Below are 10857 nucleotides of genomic sequence, written 5' to 3'. Positions count from 1 at the left end.
TTGTACTGCGTTAGTATCGGATTGTATCGCCTTTATTTTGTTTGTACCCCCCTAACCCGTCTAGATTGGCCTGGGGGGGCCAGTGACATGTTACCCCTCTACTCTGCACTTTTTGCCATCTAACGTCGAAAATAGGCTATTTCGTTTGTACTGCGTTAGTACTGGATTGTATCATCCTTCATTCGTTTGTACTGCCCTCACCCTTTTAAATCTCCCTGGAGGGGCTGGTGACATGCTATCCCCCCCTTTTTCGATCTGGTGGTCCGGGATGGGTATGTTCGTTTGTACTGCGTTAGTATCGGATGGTACCGCTCTTATTTTGTTTGTACTGCCCCCACGCTTTTAAATCTGTCTGGAGGGGCTGGTGACATGCTATCCCCCCCTTGTTCGATCTGGGGTTCCGGGATGGGCACGTTCGTTTGTACTGCGTTAGTATCGGATTGTATCGCCTTTATTTTGTTTGTACCACCCCCACCCGTCTAGATTGGTCTGGGGGGGCCAGCGACATGCTACCACTCTACTCTGCACTATTTGCCATCTGACGTCGAAAATAGGCTATTTCGTTTGTACTGCGTTAGTACTGGATTGTATCACCCTTTATTCGTTTGTATTGCCCTCACCCGTCTAGATTGGCCTGGGGGGCCAGCGACATGCTACCCTCTACTCTTCACTCTTTGCCTTCTGAACGTCGAAAATAGGCTATTTCGTTTGTACTGCGTTAGTACTGGATTGTATCACTCTTCATTCGTTTGTACTGCCTCCACCCTTTTAAATCTGTCTGGAGGGGCTGGTGACATGCCATCCCCCCTTTTTCGATATGGTGGTCCGGGATGGGAATGTTCGTTTGTACTGCGTTAGTATCGGATTATATCGCCCTTATTTTGTTTGTACCGCCCCACCCGTCTAGATTGGCCTGGGGGCCAGTGACATACTACCCTTCTACATTTAAAACAGGGGAGGAATAATGCTAAGAGTAAGGACACAAATTTAGCCAAAACTATTATAGTAACACTGCGGGTGTAAAATTTGGTAAATTCGTCAAAAATGTAACGAATTACATTTTGAAATTGAAAAACAGGCTTGCAAGCCACTCTCCATGGGGAATGGAAAGTTACACCCTCAAATGGAACTCGAAGTAGTTCTACGCTACCGATTTGAAAAATGGTACATGTATTTGTTGGAGATATTTTGAACACCATTTTCGATCAGAAATCAGAGGAGCGACCTTGCCTTTCCCTACTAGGAAGAAATTTATCCATCCCTTCAATAAATTTTACAGTTTTACAAGCTATCGATATGAAAATCAAAGATCTCATGCGGCGCATTCCGAAATGCACTCTTCGTTGTACAATTTCAACCTCTCTGGATAACTGATTAACTGAAACATACATACGGCAGAATTCATTGGAATCGAAAATTATTAAAAGTATTTGGAACATTAAATGCAAAATTCCCACAATCAATGTCTTTCCTACCATCTAATGCGAGAGACCAGATAACAATAATTGCCGTTGCTATGTTATGGTAATTTGTTTTCTAGAAAGGTTTGTATTGTTCATTTATGACTGCAATGAGATTCAGAATTTCCGTATTTCATTTGCAAAATATACTGTCAAAAACTTGCTTATACATTTGACGCACTGTCCGTCAACGTGTTAATTGACTCAGTGCCAAAACGAGACATTTTTATAGAAAAATATTTGCAAATATATGAAATGCCAAACTGACCTATTAAATAAAATTTTTTAAAATAAATTTTCGATTTTTTTACTATGGAATTATCGCTGTATAGACCAGGGCGGATCTGTTTTGAAGTGGATGTGAGAGGTGGCATTCCGATTTTTGCAGATAAAATTAGGTGACAACTTCAGTAATTATAATTGGCTTATGTTCTTTCTCAAATATGTCCGGAACATTAATAAAAACATTCAAATATTTAAAAATTTCGAAAAACATCGATTTTTTTCAACTTTTCAATCGTTTTTAAAACGATTCATTTTGGAACAAAGTCGTAGGGAAATAAAATAAAGATAATTGAATTTTTTATGATATACGACTATAAAATACACTTAATAGATTTTGCATAATAATTTTGCAATCTAAATTTTTTTTAAAAAGTTTAAAATTTTTATAAACTTTTTGAACAAAAAGTAGACCGTTATTTAGAAGTTTGCTAATTTTTTTACATATAAAGATACGCCCTACCTATCTAATACACTTTACAGAACTTAAGTTGGTTTATTTAATCGGCCTCAGGAATGTTTTAAAGTTATACACAATTTTTTGGCTTATAAACAAATACAGTGAGGACGTTTGAGTTAATAAATACGAATAAATTCATATTTCTGTTATTTATCAAATAAACATTTTTTTCTGTTTTAGGACAACAGTAAAATATATCTCGAATTAACTAAATTAAATACTTTCTTCTGTTTGTCTCAATTAATTAAAAAAAATTTGGGCACCCTGTATAAACAATTATGTAATAAATAGAGAATTGAATAATCTTTCAAATAAGCTAGCACACGACCCACATTTTCATTTAAAAAAATAATCGATTACGTCATCACACCCAGATGGATCACGTTAGTAGTATGACAGATATCCCAAAAATTATAATTTAAATATAAAAATCGACCTGTTTAGGGATTTATCTCCAGAGTTGCCCATTCTCGAGAAAATGAATTTATTTCAACTCAAACGTCCTCACTATATTTGTTTATAAGCAAAAAAATTGTTTATATCCTTAAAACAGTGCTGAGGCCGCTTAAATAATCCGATTTTAATTTTGTAAAGTGTATTGGATTGGTAAAGTACCTCTCGATATGTAAAAAAATTAGCAAACTTCTAACAGAAACTACTACTACTCTACTTTTTGTTCAGAAAGCTTTTAAAAAATTTGAACTTTTTCTAAAAAAATTTAGATTGCAAAATTATTATGCAAAATCTATTATGTCGATTTTAATGAAATTTGGTGGACGGATTGAGTATGTTGTAAGAATTTTCTAAGTAAAATACGAAGGTTCTAAGTGCAACCAAAGTGGTTGAAAAACATTGAATAAAAAGAGGCTTATTTTGCCCTCTTATTTTGTATTTATTGCTATTTTGCAGAAAGGATAATCATTTAAGATATTTTAAACCAGTCGTGTCGTATATCATACAAAATTCAATTATCTTTATTTTATTTCCCTATGACTTTGTTCCAAAATGAATCGTTTTTAAGTTACAAGCAATGAAAGTTGAAAAAAATCGATGTTTTTCGAAATTTTTAAATATTTAAATTTTTTTAATAATATTCCAAACATATTTGAGAAGAAGCATAAGCCCATTATAATTACTGAAGTTGTCACCTAATTTTATCTGCAAAAATCGGAATGCCACCTCTCACATCCACCTCAAAACAGATCCGTCGTGGTCTATACAGCGATAATTCCATAGTAGAAATCGAAAGTTGCAATGTCATTGTTTATTTAATAGGTCAGTTTGGCATTTAATATACTTGCAAATATTTTTCTATAAAAATGTCTCGTTTTGGCACTGAATCTGTAGAGTCAATTAACACGTTGACGGACAGTGCGTCAAATGTATAAGCAAGTTTTTGACACTATATTTATTTTACAAAGAAAATACGGAAATTCTGAATCTTATTGCAGTCATAAACGAACAATACAAACCTTTCTAGAAAACAAATTACCATAACATAGCAGCGGCAATTATTGTTATCTGGTCTCTGACATTAGATGGTAAGAAAGATATTGATTGTGGGAATTTTTCATTTAATGTTCCAAATACTTTTAATAATTTTCGATTTCAATGAATTCTGCCGTATGTATGTTTCAGTTTATCAGTTATCCAGAGAGGTTGAAATTGTACAACGAAGAGTGCATTTCGGAATGCGCCGCATGAGATCTTTGATTTTCATATCGATAGCTTGTAAAACTGTAAAATTTATTGAAGGGATGGATAAATTTCTTCCTAGTAGGAAAAGACAAGGTCGGTGCTCTGATTTCTGATTGAAAATGGTGTTCAAAATATCTCCAACAAATACATGTACCATTTTTCAAATCGCTACAACTCCGAAATCCATCTGAGGGGGTAAATTTCCATTCCCCATGGAGAGTGGAGAGTGGCTTGCAAGCCTGTTTTTCAGTTTCAAAATTTAATTCGTTTCATTTTTGACGAATTTACCAAATTTTACACCCGCGGTGTTACTATGTGCAAGGTTTGGCTGAGTTTGTGTCTTTACTCCTAGCACTAATCCTTTTCTGTTTTAAATGTACAAGGGTAGGGGTAGTACAAACAAAATAAGGGCGGTACAATCCAGTACTAACGCAATACAAACGAAGTAGCCTATTTTTGACATTCAGATGGCAAAGAATGCATGGTAGAAGGGTAGCATGTCACTGGCCCCCCAGGCCAATCTAGACGGGTGGGGGCGGTACAAACAAAATAAGGGCGATACAATCCGATACTAACGTAGTACAAACGAACATACCCATCCCGGACCCCCATATCGAAAAAGGGGGGATGGCATGGCACCAGCCCCTCCAGTCAGATTTAAAAGGGTGGAGGCAGTACAAAAGAATGAGGGTGATACAATCCAGTACTAACGCAGTACAAACGAAATAGCCTATTTTCGAAATTCCGAAGACAAAAAGTGCAGAGTAGAGGGTAGCATGTCACTGGCCCCCCCAGGCCAATCTAGACGGGTGGGGGCAGTACAAACAAAATAAGGGCGATACAATCCGATACTAACGCAATACAAACGAACATACCCATCCCGGACCCCCAGATGGAAAAAGGGGGGATAGCCTGTCACCAGCCCCTCCAGACAGATTTAAGAGGGTGGGGGCAGTACAAACAAAATAAGGGCGATACAATCCGATACTAACGCAGTACAAACGAACATACCCATTCTGGACCCCCATATCGAAAAAGGGGGGATGGCATGGCACCAGCCCCTCCAGTCAGATTTAAAAGGGTGGAGGCAGTACAAAAGAATGAGGGTGATACAATCCAGTACTAACGCAGTACAAACGAAATAGCCTATTTTCGACATTCAGAAGACAAAAAGTGCAGAGTAGAGGGTAGCATGTCACTGTCCCCCCCAGGCCAATCTAGACGGGTGGGGGCAGTACAAACAAAATAAGGGCGATACAATCCGATACTAACGCAATACAAACGAACATACCCATCCCGGACCCCCAGATGGAAAAAGGGGGGATAGCCTGTCACCAGCCCCTCCAGACAGATTTAAGAGGGTGGGAACAGTACAAACAAAATAAGGGCGATACAATCCGATACTAACGCAGTACAAACGAACATACCCATTCTGGACCCCGAGATCGAAAAAGGAAGGGATAGCATGTCACCAGCCCATCCAGGCAGATTTAAAAGGGTGAGGGCAATACAAACGAATGAAGGGTGATACAATCCAGTACTAACGCAGTACAAACGAAATAGCCTATTTTCGACGTCAGATGGCAAATAGTGCAGAGTAGAGTAGTAGCATGTCGCTGGCCCCCCCAGACCAATCTAGACGGGTGGGGGTGGTACAAACAAAATAAAGGCGATACAATCCGATACTAACGCAGTACAAACGAACGTGCCCATCCCGGAACCCCAGATCGAAAAAGGGGGGATAGCATGTCACCTGCCCCTCCAGACAGATTTAAAAGCGTGGGGGCAGTACAAACAAAATAAGATCGGTACAATCCGATACTAACGCAGTACAAACGAACATACCCATCCCGGACCACCAGATCGAAAAAGGGGGGATAGCATGTCACCAGCCCCTCCAGGGAGATTTAAAAGGGTGGGGGCAGTACAAACGAATGAAGGATGATACAATCCAGTACTAACGCAGTACAAACGAAAGAGCCTATTTTCGACGTTAGATGGCAATAACTGCAGAGTAGAGGGGTAGCATGTCACTGGCCCCCCAGGCCAATCTAGACGGGTTAGAGGGGTACAAACAAAATAAAGGCGATACAATCCGATACTAACGCAGTACAAACGAACATACCCATCCCGGACCCCCAGATCAAAAAAGGGGGGGATGGCATGTCACCAGCCCCTCCAGGCAGATTTAAAAGGGTGGGGGGAGTACAAACGAATGAAAGGTGATACAATCCAGTACTAACGCAATACAAACGAATGAGCTTTTTTTCGACCCTCAAATCGAAAAAGGGGGGGATGGCATGTCACCAGCCCCTCCAGGCAGATTTAAAAGGGTGGGGGCAGTACAAACGAATGAAGGGTGATACAATCCAGTACTAACGCAATACAAACGAATGATCTTTTTTTCGACCCTCAAATCGAAAAAGGGGGGCTTGTGACGTTCCGCCCCTTATAGAATCGATTATTGATGGGAAGATATTATTTAACTATCCAAAATATTATTTAATTATTTTCAGAATTATTTTCTTTCAATGTTTATTCAAATAGAACTTAAACCCATCTCAGAATTTTTAAATGCTTGATGACGTCACATTTAAAACGTGGCAACATTGGTTTCCCCACTTTGACAGCCAATGCTTAGTAGAGGGGTACGAAGGATTCAGCTGTGAACGTGAGCCTTGGATTGCCATTGTTTCTCGAGTGTTCGGTCTGAATCGTAGTGTGCGGGGTCATTAGACTCAATTATTCACCTCTAATTCTCAGTTCCAAATTGATTAAATATTACAATAAAAGTATAGTGAAGTTATCCAGCAGCAGTGGATTTGAAGAATTTTAGAGCATACTATATCCAATGAGTTCTACCCCGGTAAATACACATTTTATTAAGTATTTTATTCAGCCATTTTGGAAGTCCTTGACATTTGCTAACTAAGTTTCACATAGTCTATTTTCATGGTTTTTATGTTTTATTTTCATGGATCAAACTCATCTAGAGATAATTCAATATTCGTTGTTAATTTGTGCTTCCAGTTGGAAAATAGAGCTAATTTAAACTCCATTTTTTATATTCCTTTCAAGTCTACAGAACTCCTATCTTTTGAACGATGATCAAATAAGTATCCATCGCTTAGTCTTACTATATTTCATCCTTGTATAATATATCTATATACCGGTGTATATATTATAATAAAATATTCTTTCACAGTAATTATATTTTGTATTTCAATTGGAAATTACTTGTGTTATTTGACCAAGGTCATCTGATAGCAACCTGATAAAAGGTCAAGCTGTCTAGTCATTCAAGTTTTTGGACTTAATGACCTATTTCTTCTTATTCCCATAGGAATAAAAACACCTCCTCGTATCTCTTGCTTCTTTTTTTTGACATTGGTAGATTGGTAGTAACACCACACTGTGTTTTTTTTAGCACCTACCATGAAATCTTAAAGCCACCCTACAACAACACCAAGGCCAGACCACACAGAGAGAAACAATCAATAGGCGACCAGCCTGGATTATTTCCACATTTTCTTTTTTTGAGTACCTCCAGCTGCTTTCCAACAGTTTTGAGTACCTTCAGCTGCTTTCTACTAGTCTTCCTCTCCTGTACCTCCAGCAGGACAGCTGCTAGCGAGAGTTAGCACCCTTGGGTGCTCATTACATCAACTTCAAGATTAGGAAAGAGTGGTTTGTTTGGGAACATTTACTGTGCTCTTATTAAAGACAGACTGGTTTTGTGATATTTAGTACATTTTTTTTTATAGTTCAATTGCACACACATTTTTCCTGCTTTATATTTTTTATAGGTTTTTTTTTCTTTACAACATAATATTTAATTGATAGCATTCCCCAACACTCTGCAATCTATAAAGGTATAAATTTCTGAGCTCAGATATTTTCCCTGATAATAGTAGTCGGTACTCTTATCTTGATTATTTTTAGGCTGTGTTCCACTTTTGTATAATTATTTAAACTCATTCCATTATTTTAGTATATGTTTAATTAAATTTTTAAAAATTAACTTCACATATTAGTCAAAATTGTAATTATTAACTTTATTTAACTTGAACTTATTAACTTTACTTAACTTTAACTTATTAACTTTATTTAACTTTAACTTTAATTTATTAAATTCATATGAACTTCTGGATTCTAATCCCTCAGATTAGTTTTTGGTTTCACTTGTTATTATTACTATTATAAACCACGAGTTAGGAAAAGGATCTGTGTATCCACTCGTAGGTTTATTTATTCAATAAGGCTTGTGCCTGTCCCACTCACAGTGAGGTATTTATATGTTATATATAGTATCAGGTAGTATTTAATTAAGGTGTACGTATTATAAACGTACAATTATTATTTGGTGAGGGTTCTACTAACCTAGTTGTAAGTTGTACTTCCTGTATTAGAGGTACCCGTAGTCAGTTTTTCTAACCTTATAAAGAGTATTCTTAGATCATAGTTGTATGATGATTTTGTAATTGACTTTCACTAGTATCACTTTTTCCTGTCATGTTAGAGTTACACACTAGTTACTTGTCCTAACTCAGAGATTGTTAAAAAGATCTAGTAGTTACATTCAATAAATATACATTTATTGTGATTTTTTTTTTCTTATTAATCCTTTATTTTTAGTAGTATATTTTATAATTTAATAATCTTTAATAACTTTTCACATACTTGTACTACAAATTTAACATACTCTATAGCAGCGTAGAATACCTGGAAGAGCGTTAACCTAGTTATCCTTCTTCTGGCGCCCAAAAATTCATTCTATTTTCAGTATATTATTATATTTACTCTATCTATTTTCTGAACATTATCTTCATATCTTCTTTTCGAGCCATCATTGTCACTTCCTTTAATCTATTGTCTGGCCAAAAATAGCCGTGCAAATTGGCCGAATCCTTCCTTGAGTGTCAAGTGGCCCTTCTCATACATATTTAGCTAGCCATTCAAGTTATATCTATCTATTAATGATTTCTCATCTCTAGTCCTGTATCAATTCGATATTCTTTGTCTTGGCATCCTTCCATACAAATACTACTACAAAGTTGTATTTTAGTTACTCCAGCTTCTTCAACGGAGAAGCCACACATTTTTGTCCTTTGGCTACATTAAGTAGATCTTCTTCTTTTTACTACTTCTGTTGGAGTTTACCACTCCCTTTTCATTCACTCCAACAGAAAATCATCAGCTAGTTGTTACATTGGCGCCCAACGTGGGGCTTTATTTTTGGTCTGAGACAGTATTCATTTAGGTCAATTCTTCTCTTTTATCTGAAATCTCTTTGTTATTTCCGTTTGGTATCCTATACACATATTGTTACTTATTTATTTTATTTTTAATTTCTGATACATATCAGGTATTCTTAAACGCTGTTTTGATTTTTGTTTATATTTTGGGACCTCATTATAGTATATGTTTGTGCAGCTTACATTCTGGGTTAGATTTTGAATTTTTATTGGGAACTTATATTTAATATTGCTATTAATAATATAATTCATATAACAATTTTATTTCTTCAGTCAATAGTGGTATAGTTGGAGGTACAACTAAGTGTTGATTATTATTATTATTATTATAGATATATATTTTTTCTAGAGTGGTGGTAAGTTACATATAAATAAAAAAATTTACTTCCAGTATTTAGGTAGTAGGTTTACTTGAGTATACAATATTTATTGGATTATTTATCCATTTATTTGATCTTATATATTTATTTGATCTTATTTATTAGATTATATACTGCATTATATATATATTTTTTTTTTTGCTGGCTATTTTGATTTTGTTGGTGTGTTGCTGATATTTTCTCGGTTTATATATATATATTTTGCGTGCAAACTTTCATATTTTCATATTTTTCATATTTCTGTTCTTTGGACTATTTGTCAATAACTTTGCTCTCATCATGTGTGCTTTTAAAGCTGAACATCTTCTGGTGGATGAATTGGATTATGAATTAAAGATTCGGGACATAATGCCAGAGGAGTCGACAACTGTCGATAAAAAACGCAATCTTTTGAGAGGTGCTTTGAAACAAGAAGCTGGCAATAGAAGTTTTCTCCAAATTTCAGCTGTATCCCTTCCTTTTGAGGAACAACAAAAAGGAATCACTGAAACATTGGACAGCTTGTCTAAAAAAATCGAAAAGTTTAGGGGAACTGTAAAGGATACAGAGTATGCGCGATTAACATCTCGTCTAGGCCATATTTCTGCCCGTGTACACTTGCTACACTGTCCTTCTGAAGAACAGGAACCGTTCAAGAGGTCTGTTTCTCTTAAAATATTAACACTAGAGGGTGAACTTGATTCTAGAGTTAACCCCATTGCTACCTCTACTCCTAATGCTTCAGTCAATGTACCTAGCTTTACGTACTCCAAACCTGTTCAAGTACACAAATGGGGTATTTCATTTTCAGGTGAAAAACAGCACACTGATGTGATGTCATTTTTAGAAAGGGTTGAATGTCTTCGAATATCTAGAGGTGTTTCTGAAGAGGATTTGTTTGCTGCTTCTGCTGAGTTGTTCACCGGGACCGCTTTTACATGGTTTATGAATAACAGGGGTAATTTTTCTTGTTGGTCTGATCTGATTAAAAAGTTGAAGTCGGATTTTCTTCCGTATTCATTCCAGGATGATTTATTAGATCAAATTAAGAATCATAAGCAGAAACCTGGGGAATCTGTTACTATGTTTATTAATACTATATTAGGTATGTGTAGTCGTTTAGACACTCCTTTGTCAGATTTAGCTAAAATTAAAATCATCCTTAAATGTCTATTGCCCTTTTATCATCAACAATTAGCTCTTATGGACATTCAGAACATTGATGACCTTACTATAAAATGCAAACGTTTGGAGGAAACGTTATCCTGGTCTTCTCAACCTCCATCCACATCTCGATCCTCTTCTAACTCTTCTTCACAGCCAACTTCCTTTAGGCAACGTTC

General features: G+C 36.2%; 1 long non-coding RNA gene across 1 annotated transcript; it reads left to right on the top strand.

The window, feature by feature from the left end:
- Positions 1-6364: 6364 nt before the first annotated feature.
- On the top strand, positions 6365-8503 carry LOC126880561 (uncharacterized). The gene is made up of 2 exons (XR_007696634.1): positions 6365-6766; positions 7328-8503. It is a non-coding gene; the product is annotated as an uncharacterized LOC126880561 (long non-coding RNA).
- Positions 8504-10857: the final 2354 nt, after the last annotated feature.

Source organism: Diabrotica virgifera, chromosome 1 (assembly GCF_917563875.1).
Source record: "Diabrotica virgifera virgifera chromosome 1, PGI_DIABVI_V3a".
Classification (NCBI taxonomy): Eukaryota; Metazoa; Arthropoda; class Insecta; order Coleoptera; family Chrysomelidae; genus Diabrotica; species Diabrotica virgifera.
This window is presented reverse-complemented; position numbering and strand designations above follow the sequence as displayed.